Genomic DNA, 10,000 nt, shown 5'->3' with positions numbered 1-10,000 from the left:
TGTGCATTCATCCCCCAATTAAATGACTAATGCGAGTGGTCGTCACAAGCTCTTCGAAGTCTTCGTTTGTTTATTAAAAAAACGGATACTAAGAATGCATCGCTTCTCGGCTCATTGAGCTAAGATCAAGTGTAGTATCTGTTCTTCGAAGTTTGATCGCTTCGAGAAGGACCACGCGTCCTTCCCATGATCAAACGACTTTTTGTCAACCGACGTGCAGTTCAGACAATTTATTGTCCTGCTCGTCAAGAGTCGGTCCGGTATTGCAGTACCTCCGGAATCGGCTCGCCTCCCCTCTGGGGGAGTTTGTATACATTTATTCACAACCTGTAGCATGGTAAAGCCCATAGAAAAAGCCTTGGCAACCGTTGCTAATCACTCTGGCTTCAGTTCAGTACACGAATGAATCTTTCGCCTTTTACTAAAGATTTCCGTGGACAGGAGCAATTTCAATGAGTCTTAACAGACTTTTTTTCGGCTGTCGACAGTCTTCTGACATCGGCAGCTTGCATACTATTTATCATACAAAAAAATGGCTCAAGAAGAATTATTTTCCGGTTTTTCTTAGCTTCCAATTATGTGACAAAGAAAATTTCATAAAGAATTTTCGTAGGTTTTTTCACAGAATATGTTATTTTCATTTTAGTTGATGTTTTCATTTCATGTTTTATTTTTTAATGTACTTATTGGGTGCTGAAAGAGCCATAAAAACCTCATAATCGAACAATTTACAGAAATATTAATAATATTGAAAAATTTAAATTTCGAAATAACCTACCTACGGTTAATCTACACGCGTTTAGAAGCCGTAAAAAAATATTTTCGACTTTGTAATGGACCAAACAAAAAATATAGAAAAAATTATCGAAAAAAAAATCTTTTAAAACTTACCTTACGTTAGTCCTTATGCGTTGCAAAGCTCAAAAAAATATTTTTGACCTTATAATAGAACAAACAAAGAAAATAGAAAAATTTTCCAAAAAAATAAAAAGTCGAAATTCGAAAAAAGAAGAAAAGTGGTCCTTTTCTAGGAGTTTTTTATTCCCAAAAAATGGGTCGATGTCCCCGTAACCCCTAAAAAAAGGGGGTCGAAATAACATTTTTTCATCATGCTTCAAATGGGCTGAAAAATTTTTTACGGGGTCTCTGGACCAAATAAAAACGATCTGTCGAGTCAGAATTCCAAAAATCGAAAATTCCCGAAATTTCTGTACTTAAGAGGCGGGGCGCCCACTATCGACAAAAGTGTGCCGAAACCCACAAACGTTGTGTTACGCGCGCTAAAATAAATACAAGCCTGATCGCTGAAAATGTATTCTATTTGAATAAGGTAAGTATCAACACCAAGGAAGCAATTCCTTTATTATAAATTCATACTCTGACATTGCGCTAATATTGCTCGTGATTGTTATTTAGTTAAAAGATATAATTTATATTACTTTTATTTTATTTTTATTTTACTTCTATATAATAATTATTTTATATTTTATTAAAAAATTTCTTGTTTAGTTTCTAAGCAACCACAGTTACGTTTATATGTTTAATTCTATTGTATTTTATATTTATCGATAATTTAATAAAAGTTTTAAAAGACTATTCTGGTTTTCCACGCTCTCTTCAAAAATGTGAGTTCTTTTAATTCTTCCACTTAATTATTCATTTTAAAGTAAACAACTAGTTATACATATTATTATAATGTATGTGTATTATATACTATCATTTTATAACATAAACATAGTTGAGTTATTAAATTAAACGTCAAATATTTTATTACCTTAAATTAAGTTATATTTATTATATAATCTATAATTATAAGTTATATAATTATAAGTTATAAATTATTTATTCGTAAAATCTGATGTAGTATGAGATATTCTTTAGAAAACTATAACTAACTATAAATATTCTTGTATATATAAGTCCATCTATAAATAGAACAATGAGAAATAGTAAAACAAACTAAACACAACATGTTACCGAAATGTTTATTTTAACAATATTTTTTATTTAGTTTAATCACTTAATAAACTTTACTTCTAATTATCATAGTATTAAATATAGAATATAGTTAACAATCTTTTAAACAAAGTTTTTAATAAAGTTGCAGGGAGTAATTGTAATTAAAACACCAAAAAAAAAAGGTTTTAATAAAAAAATACTTACATCAAGTTAAAATTTTATAAGGAATAATTTTAAAATATCAAATCGATTGTAAATTAAGTGCAAATAGGTTTTTTAAACAAACCGAAGGGTTTATAAAGGCTTGTAAACGCTTTCAAACGCCTACGACCATACCACACTGAGCACACCCCATCTCGTCCGATCTGGGAAGTTAAGCAGTGTCGGGCGTGGTTAGTACTTAGATGGGTGACCGCTTGGGAATACCACGTGCCGTAGGCTTTTACTTTTTGAATTCATCTTTTTTGTTTTATTTTTCTTTCTGACCTATTTATACTTATTACTCGTTTATTTACATTTCTTTAACGCTTAAAAGAAAAGAAAATTCTAGTTATTAGAAAACAAAAACCTTAGCCAATCAGATAACGTTATTTGCTGTTTAAACCAATTAAAGCGCTAAAAAAGTGGTTTGACCAGTTTGAGATATCGAAAAAATAATGGCACCATCTTGTAGAGTACAATTTTCTGAGTTAAAATTAATACAATTAGTCTTTTATACTAAAACTTAAAAGTCTTTTTGTCCACAAACAACTAAAAGCCTGGCTACTTGAAAAATCAAACAAAAATAAATTTTGAACTTTTGTATTGTGAGTCATAATAAGTTATTTACTGTTACCAACAGATACTAGCAAAAGCTTTTTAAAGTTTTGTATTAACTTAATGTATTTGTAATTACTTTTACTTAAAAGAGACTATTGAGTTACGTTTACTTAGTTTACTTTTGTATGTGTATTAAATATATAGCAATTTTGTTTGAACTTAAATAAGGACTATTAAACTTTTAAAAGAAAACTATCAAAGTTTACTAACTCAAAAGCTAAATCTTAGTTTTATTGTTATAAACATTTATGTTGTAATTTACTAATAACTAAATGAGTTTATTTCAAACAAAAAGAATTAAATAATGTTATGTCAAGCCTACTATATGAGGTATATAGGTATATAAGGTATACAAGCTTATGTTTGAAAGTTATAATAATAAAAATAAAAATAAATATTTAGTTGGTAAAATTTGTATGTTTTAATATGCTTTGAAATTAGAGTTAGTATAGAAGTTTTTTTTTAAATATAATAAATATAAATATTTAGTTACTAATAATAAACTAAAATACCAATTTTGTAGTTATTACAAAAAAAAAACTTATCTTACTTAAAGTTCACTGTAATTGAAATATTATACAAAAGCTTCATTATTATAAGCTTTGAATAACTTTACTTCATAACTATATTCATGTTTGCATATTTAAACTATAAAAAGTTAGTGTTTTGTGTATTGACTTTATGATTATTTTATTTTAGTAACTGTTAGTTTTATACTTTAATAAAAGAAATATGGTTAACAAGTAAGTTAAAAATGAAAGAAGCCTAAAAAAAACACACTAATTAACTGCTTATTCAATAGTTTGATTATTTAATTATTTTTCTGTTATATAGTTTAATCTTATTGTATAAAAAATACAGAGGTTTAAAGTAAGTTTGAATAAAAATAAAACAAAACATATAAAATAAGCATTAGTTCAAATACATAGTTTTTTTTTTAATGTTCGCGATGGAGAAAACAATGGAGAAAATTTAATTCTTTAATAATAAGTAGTAATTTAAATAAAAAATAATACAAATAAAGTTATACAATATATATACAATAGTTTGTCAAACTAGGCAAAAAAGAGTAGGCCACCACTACAATCCAATGTTCCAACTGGAAATTCAATGAGATCGTTACTGTACTTGTGATGAACGTTGATAATCCCCAAGATTGTAAGTCGAAGGCCTTACCCAACCTAACCAGCGCACTGGTTTTCTTACAACTGAATTAATCAACATTTAATATTGAATATAATCATTATTGATAGATAGAGGAATGTTGACAATCAACAACAGATTGTAAGTCAAAGGCATTACTCGACCCAAGTACCCACAACCTAGATTGAACAACATTTATTAGATAGATTTGTTTATTGATAGATAGAGGAATATTGACAATCCACAACAGATTGTAAGTCAAAGGCATTACTCGACCCAAGTACCCACAACCTAGATTGAACAACATTTGTTAGATAGATTTGTTAGATAGATAGATAGATAGTACAGTATAATCTCAAAGAATTTGAAGTTGAACATTGAACAATAGTGGCCACCATTTCAGGCCTGCTGGCAGCTAGATTACAGCCCCCGGCTACGCAGACCTGCAATATTGATGAAAAAAAACAGTATATATATTTCCGAATCTGAATTTGAGTACTTTTTATATATTATTAACAAAATTTTTTAGGGGTAATATCTGTTTAGTTTTTTAATATATCTTTAAAATAAAACACTAAGTTAATAATATAATAATAATAAAATAATAATATTTTGTTTTTAATTCGTTAATAAAATTATTTAATAATATTATATATTAAATGTATATAATAAGTTTAAGTAATAAAATAAATATAATATAACAAATATATTGTATAATAATAATTTTAAAATTAGTAAAAAAAAAATAAACATAGTTGAGTTATCAAATTAAAAAAACTAGAACGTCAAGTATTTAATTACTAAAATTAATTTAATTAAAAAAAAATCTCAGGTAGTCTAAAATGTCAGGAATTATTTAAAAATAAATATATATATAAATATAAATTTAAAACTTATTATATTGAAAAGATTGATGAATAATACTCTTGAATGTATGCAATGTTTGTATTTGTAATGCAATAACATAAATGGATAGATCAATGACAAATTGTAAACATATTGTATTATTTTATTTTACGATTTTATTTTATTTATTTAGTTTAATAATTCAATAAACTTTACTTCTACTTGTCCTGGTCTTAGGTAATTTATAGATAGCAATTATTTAAACAAACACTTTTGTACAGTTACAATACAGTTTTAGTACAGTTTGGGAGTAACTGTTGATAAAAAAAAGAAAAAAAAAGGTTAATTCAGGTTAAAATTTTATAAGGATTAATTTTAAAATATCAAATCGATTGTAAATCAAGTGCAAATAGGTTTTTTAAACAAACCGAAGGGTTTATAAAGGCTTGTAAACGCTTTCAAACGCCTACGACCATACCACACTGAGCACACCCCATCTCGTCCGATCTGGGAAGTTAAGCAGTGTCGGGCGTGGTTAGTACTTAGATGGGTGACCGCTTGGGAATACCACGTGCCGTAGGCTTTTGCCTTTTGAATTCATCTTTTTTGTACTATTTTTCTTTCTGACCTATTTATACTTATTACTCGTTTATTTACATTTCTTTAACGCTTAAAAGAAAAGTAAATTCTAGTTATTAGCAAATAAAAACGTAAGCCAATCAGATAACGTTATTTGCTGTTTAAACCAATTAGAGCGCTAAAAAAGTGGTTTGACCAGGTTGAGATATCGAAAAAATAATGGCACCATCTTGTAGAGTACAATTTTCTGAGTTAAAATTAATACAATTAGTCATTTATACTAAAACTTTAAAGTCTTTTTGTCCATAAACAAATAAAAGCGTAGCTACTTGAAAAATCAAACGAAAATAAATTTTGCACTTTTGTATTGTGAGTCATAATAAGTTATTTACTGTTACCAACAGATACTAGCAAAAGCTTTTTAAAGTTTTGTATTAACTTAATGTATTTGTACTTAGTTTAAATTAATAGAGTTTATTTGGTTTACTTTATTATGTGTATTGAATGTGCTAGTATCTAAAAATAAATACAACTAAAACAAAACAAACAAGGAGAGTACTTGAATAGAACCAACACAATTTACAGACCAGTTGTGTACTAAATTTAAAGCAATTCTGAATAGTGAATATGCAATTATTATTATAAGTTCAAAGTTCACTTTAATTTAAATTAATGTATTTTTTAAATTGGTTTTATTTAATAGATAGTAGTGAATTACTTTATTTAATTTACTTTAGTAAGTGTTGTATAACTTTATTTGAACCAGAAGCAAAACGGGATTATACTTTCAATAAACTACACAATTTACAGACCAGTTGTGTACTAAATTTAAAGCAATTCTGAATAGTGAATATGCAATTATTATTATAAGTTCAAAGTTCACTTTAATTTAAATTAATGTATTTAATAGATAGTAGTGAATTACTTTATTTAATTTACTTTAGTATGTGTTGTATAACTTTATTTAAACCAGAAGCAAAACGGGATTATACTTTCAATAAACTACACAACTTACAGACCAGTTGTGTACTAAATAAAAAGCTATTGTGAATAGTGAATATGCAATTATTATTATAAGTTTATAAGTTTACAGTTTACAAAAGCTTTACAATTTAGTTATTATTTTGTTCATATTTGCATATCTAATTTATGAAAAGTTAGTGTTATGTGTATTGGCTTTTTAATTTCTTTATTTGTAGAACTGTTAGTTTTATATTCTAAAGAAACATGTTTAAATAAATATGTTTAACAAGTAACTTAAAAATGGAAGAAATATATTGTATATATTGAACTATTTATATTTATTCTAGCTATTTGCTTAGTGTATTTATTAATGTGATTATTTTATGTTGTTGTTTGTCTTATAGTTTAATCGTATTGTGTTTAAATATATATAACAAATACAGAGGTTTAAAGTAAGTTTAAATGAAAATAAAATAAGACATATAGTTGAAATATAAGTTTAAAAAAATAGTTTTTTATTTTATTTCTTTGTTTGTTTGATTGTTTGTTTATTATATAATCGCGACGTTTCATTTTATTACTTTTAAGCATACTAAATATAATAATAGGTATAGTTATAGGAAAAATTCAATTAGTTTCTAATGTAATAAAAAAGTTTATTTCCACAAATAAATAAATACCTGAAAAATCAAATGAAAAATAAATTTCGCACTCTTGTATTGTGAGTCATAATAGGTTATTTACTGTTACCAACAGATACTAGCAAAGGCTTTTTAAAGTTCTATGTTAATTCAATGTATTTGTACTTAGTTTTATTAAAATGACAGTATTGATGGTTACGTTTATTAAGTATGTTTATTTAACGTTATGTAACTCAAGTAAAACCAGAAGCAAAAAGGGAGACTACTTTAAATAAACTACATCATTTATTGTTATATATAACTCTAATAAAACCAGAAGCAAAAAGGGAGACTACTTTAAATGAACTACACAAATTAAAAATATATTATCAAATATAAATCAATCGTGTTGTGTTTCAAAATACATGTTTCAAATAATGTTTTACAAGTATTTATCAGTTATTTAGTTTTCTTTTTATAGTTTAGCCGTATTGTTTTATTTATTTGTTATTATTTTTATTTAATTGTTTGCTTATTATATTTATCGCGATGTGCTTAAAAGAATAGAACAAATACAAAAGTTTAAATTGTAAGTTTTAAATAAAATAAAATGAAACGTACAAAATAAGCTTATGATTTATTATTATTATTATTATTATTTTTATTTCATTGTTTGTTTATTATATCTATCGCGATCTGCTTAAAAAAATAAAACGAGTATTAAGGTTTGAAAAGTAAGTTTAAATAAAAATAAAATGAAACATATAAAATAAGCTTATGTTTTTTTTTTTTTTTTCATTTTTATTTATTTTTATTTAATTGTTTGTTTATTATATTTATCGCGATCTGCTTAAAAAAATAAAACGAGTATTAAGGTTTGAAAAGTAAGTTTAAATAAAAATAAAATGAAACATATAAAATAAGCTTATGTTATTTTTTTTTTTTTTTTTTTATTATTATTATTTTTAATCAATTTTTTGTTTATTATATTTATCGCAATGTGCTTAAAACGATAAAACAAATATAAAGATTTAAAAAGTAAGTTTAAATAAAAAATAATACAAATAAAGCTTATTTATAATAAACAAACATATTTAAAACATTAAAAAAAGTAGTTTATATATATTATTTTTTATTTATTTCTTTTAAACATATTAAATAAAGTATAAAAAAAGTATTAAAACATTTAAACGTAGCATAAATAAGCTTAAAATATTAAAAAAATTGAAAAGAAACAAAGAAATTAAAAAAAAATCGGGAAAAATCGGCAAAAAAGTTCAACAGCAACATTTGAGCATCATACACGTATGCATTACTTTACACTAGTGAGAGAGACGTGTTTGTGCGTTCGGTCGACTTGGCGAGAAAGCGGGCTTAAAGCATTACTGTTTAGCACCCGAGGCGCGGCTATTGCAGCGGCGGCGAACGTGCTATGTAAACGCATCGGAGCAGCGTATGAAAAACTACAAGCGTCCAGCGGCGGTAGGCTTATAGCTTTGCGAAGTCGTCGAGACGAGTAGCCGACGCAGGCAGGCACGGCTCGAGGCGGGTAACTGCAGCAGACAGATGGCGTGTTGCTGCTGACGAGTTAACCGGCAGAAGGCAAACGGTTGGTCGGGAGAAAGAACAGTCAGTTGTATAGCTGCATGCTGCAGTCGACGCGGGCTGGCGCTTTAAACAGCAAAAGGCCGGCGCCGACTTTCAGTAACGTTCGCAAGGCTTTTAAGCCGAGTGATAGAAAAGGTCTGTATTTATACAGTAAAAACGCTCAGTCGAGCAACGGGTTTAAACGCCCTCGGATAGTTATCTGGTTGATCCTGCCAGTAGTCATATGCTTGTCTCAAAGATTAAGCCATGCAAGTGTAAGTACGAGCTCACGTACAGTGAAACTGCGAATGGCTCATTAAATCAGTTATGGTTCATTTGATTGTACGCTTTTACATGGATAACTGTGGCAATTCTAGAGCTAATACATGCGTAAAGCGCCGAACTGACGTGAGGCGCGCATTTATCAGACCAAAACTAACCGGCTTTCGGGTCGTTACAATGGTGACTCTGGATAAGCTTGCGGATCGCACGGCCTAGTGCTGGCGACATCTCATTAAAGCAACTGCCCTATCAACTATCGTCGGTACGGTATCGGCCTACCGAGGTTGTAACGGGTGACGGAGAATCAGGGTTCGATTCCGGAGAGGGAGCCTGAGAAACGGCTACCACATCCAAGGAAGGCAGCAGGCGCGCAAATTACCCATTCCCGGCTCGGGGAGGTAGTGACGAAAAATAACAATGCAGACCTCGTACGAGGTCCTGCAATTGGAATGAGTACACTTTAAACTTTTTAACGAGTATCCATTGGAGGGCAAGTCTGGTGCCAGCAGCCGCGGTAATTCCAGCTCCAAAAGTGTATATTTAAGTTGTTGCGGTTGAAAAGCTCGTAGTTGGATATAGGGACGGCGAGGTTGGTCGGTCGAAAGGCTAGCACTGGCCTCGTTGTTCTTGTTGGTCGGTGCCTTCGCGGTGCTCTTAACTGAGTGTTGCGGTGGTCCGGCAAGTTTACCTTGAAAAAATTAGAGTGTTCAAAGCAGGCTTTACGCTTGTATAATGTTGCATGGAATAATGGAATAGGACCTCGGTTCTATTTTGTTGGTTTTCGGAGCACGAGGTAATGATTAATAGGAACGGACGGGGGCATCCGTACTGTGCCGTTAGAGGTGAAATTCTTGGATCGGCGCAAGACGAACGACTGCGAAAGCATTTGCCAAGAATGTTTTCTTTAATCAAGAGCGAAAGTCAGAGGTTCGAAGACGATCAGATACCGTCCTAGTTCTGACCTTAAACGATGCCGACTAGCGATCGGGCAGTGTCGAACTTAAGAACTGTCCGGCAGCTTCCGGGAAACCAAAGTCTTTGGGTTCCGGGGGAAGTATGGTTGCAAAGCTGAAACTTAAAGGAATTGACGGAAGGGCACCACCAGGAGTGGAGCCTGCGGCTTAATTTGACTCAACACGGGAAATCTCACCCGGCCCGGACACAGCGAGGATTGACAGATTGAGAGCTCTTTCTTGATTCTG

The 10,000-nt window shown here is 29.5% G+C and overlaps 5 non-coding genes across 5 annotated transcripts in view; all 5 read left to right on the top strand.

Moving 5' to 3' along the window:
* The first annotated feature begins 98 nt into the window (after positions 1-98).
* Positions 99-294, top strand: LOC145845621 (U2 spliceosomal RNA). The gene has a single exon (XR_014370477.1). It is a non-coding gene; the product is annotated as a U2 spliceosomal RNA (small nuclear RNA).
* An 81-nt stretch (positions 295-375) lies between these two features.
* LOC145845632 (U5 spliceosomal RNA) lies at positions 376-490 on the top strand. The gene has a single exon (XR_014370488.1). It is a non-coding gene; the product is annotated as a U5 spliceosomal RNA (small nuclear RNA).
* Positions 491-2,281: 1,791 nt separating this feature from the next.
* LOC145845594 (5S ribosomal RNA) lies at positions 2,282-2,400 on the top strand. Its single transcript, XR_014370451.1, has one exon. It is a non-coding gene; the product is annotated as a 5S ribosomal RNA (ribosomal RNA).
* A 2,831-nt stretch (positions 2,401-5,231) lies between these two features.
* On the top strand, positions 5,232-5,350 carry LOC145845593 (5S ribosomal RNA). The gene has a single exon (XR_014370450.1). It is a non-coding gene; the product is annotated as a 5S ribosomal RNA (ribosomal RNA).
* A 3,383-nt stretch (positions 5,351-8,733) lies between these two features.
* LOC145845570 (small subunit ribosomal RNA) overlaps positions 8,734-10,000 on the top strand; it is a 1,808-nt gene continuing 541 nt past the window's right edge. Inside the window, exon 1 of the ribosomal RNA XR_014370432.1 lies at positions 8,734-10,000. This exon is cut by the window's right edge and continues 541 nt beyond it. This is a non-coding gene — a ribosomal RNA (small subunit ribosomal RNA).

Source organism: Thalia democratica, unplaced genomic scaffold (assembly GCF_965202585.1).
Source record: "Thalia democratica unplaced genomic scaffold, ktThaDemo2.hap1.1 HAP1_SCAFFOLD_94, whole genome shotgun sequence".
Classification (NCBI taxonomy): Eukaryota; Metazoa; Chordata; class Thaliacea; order Salpida; family Salpidae; genus Thalia; species Thalia democratica.
Note: the sequence above shows the minus strand (reverse complement) of the source record. Positions and strands in the feature narration are given on the sequence as shown.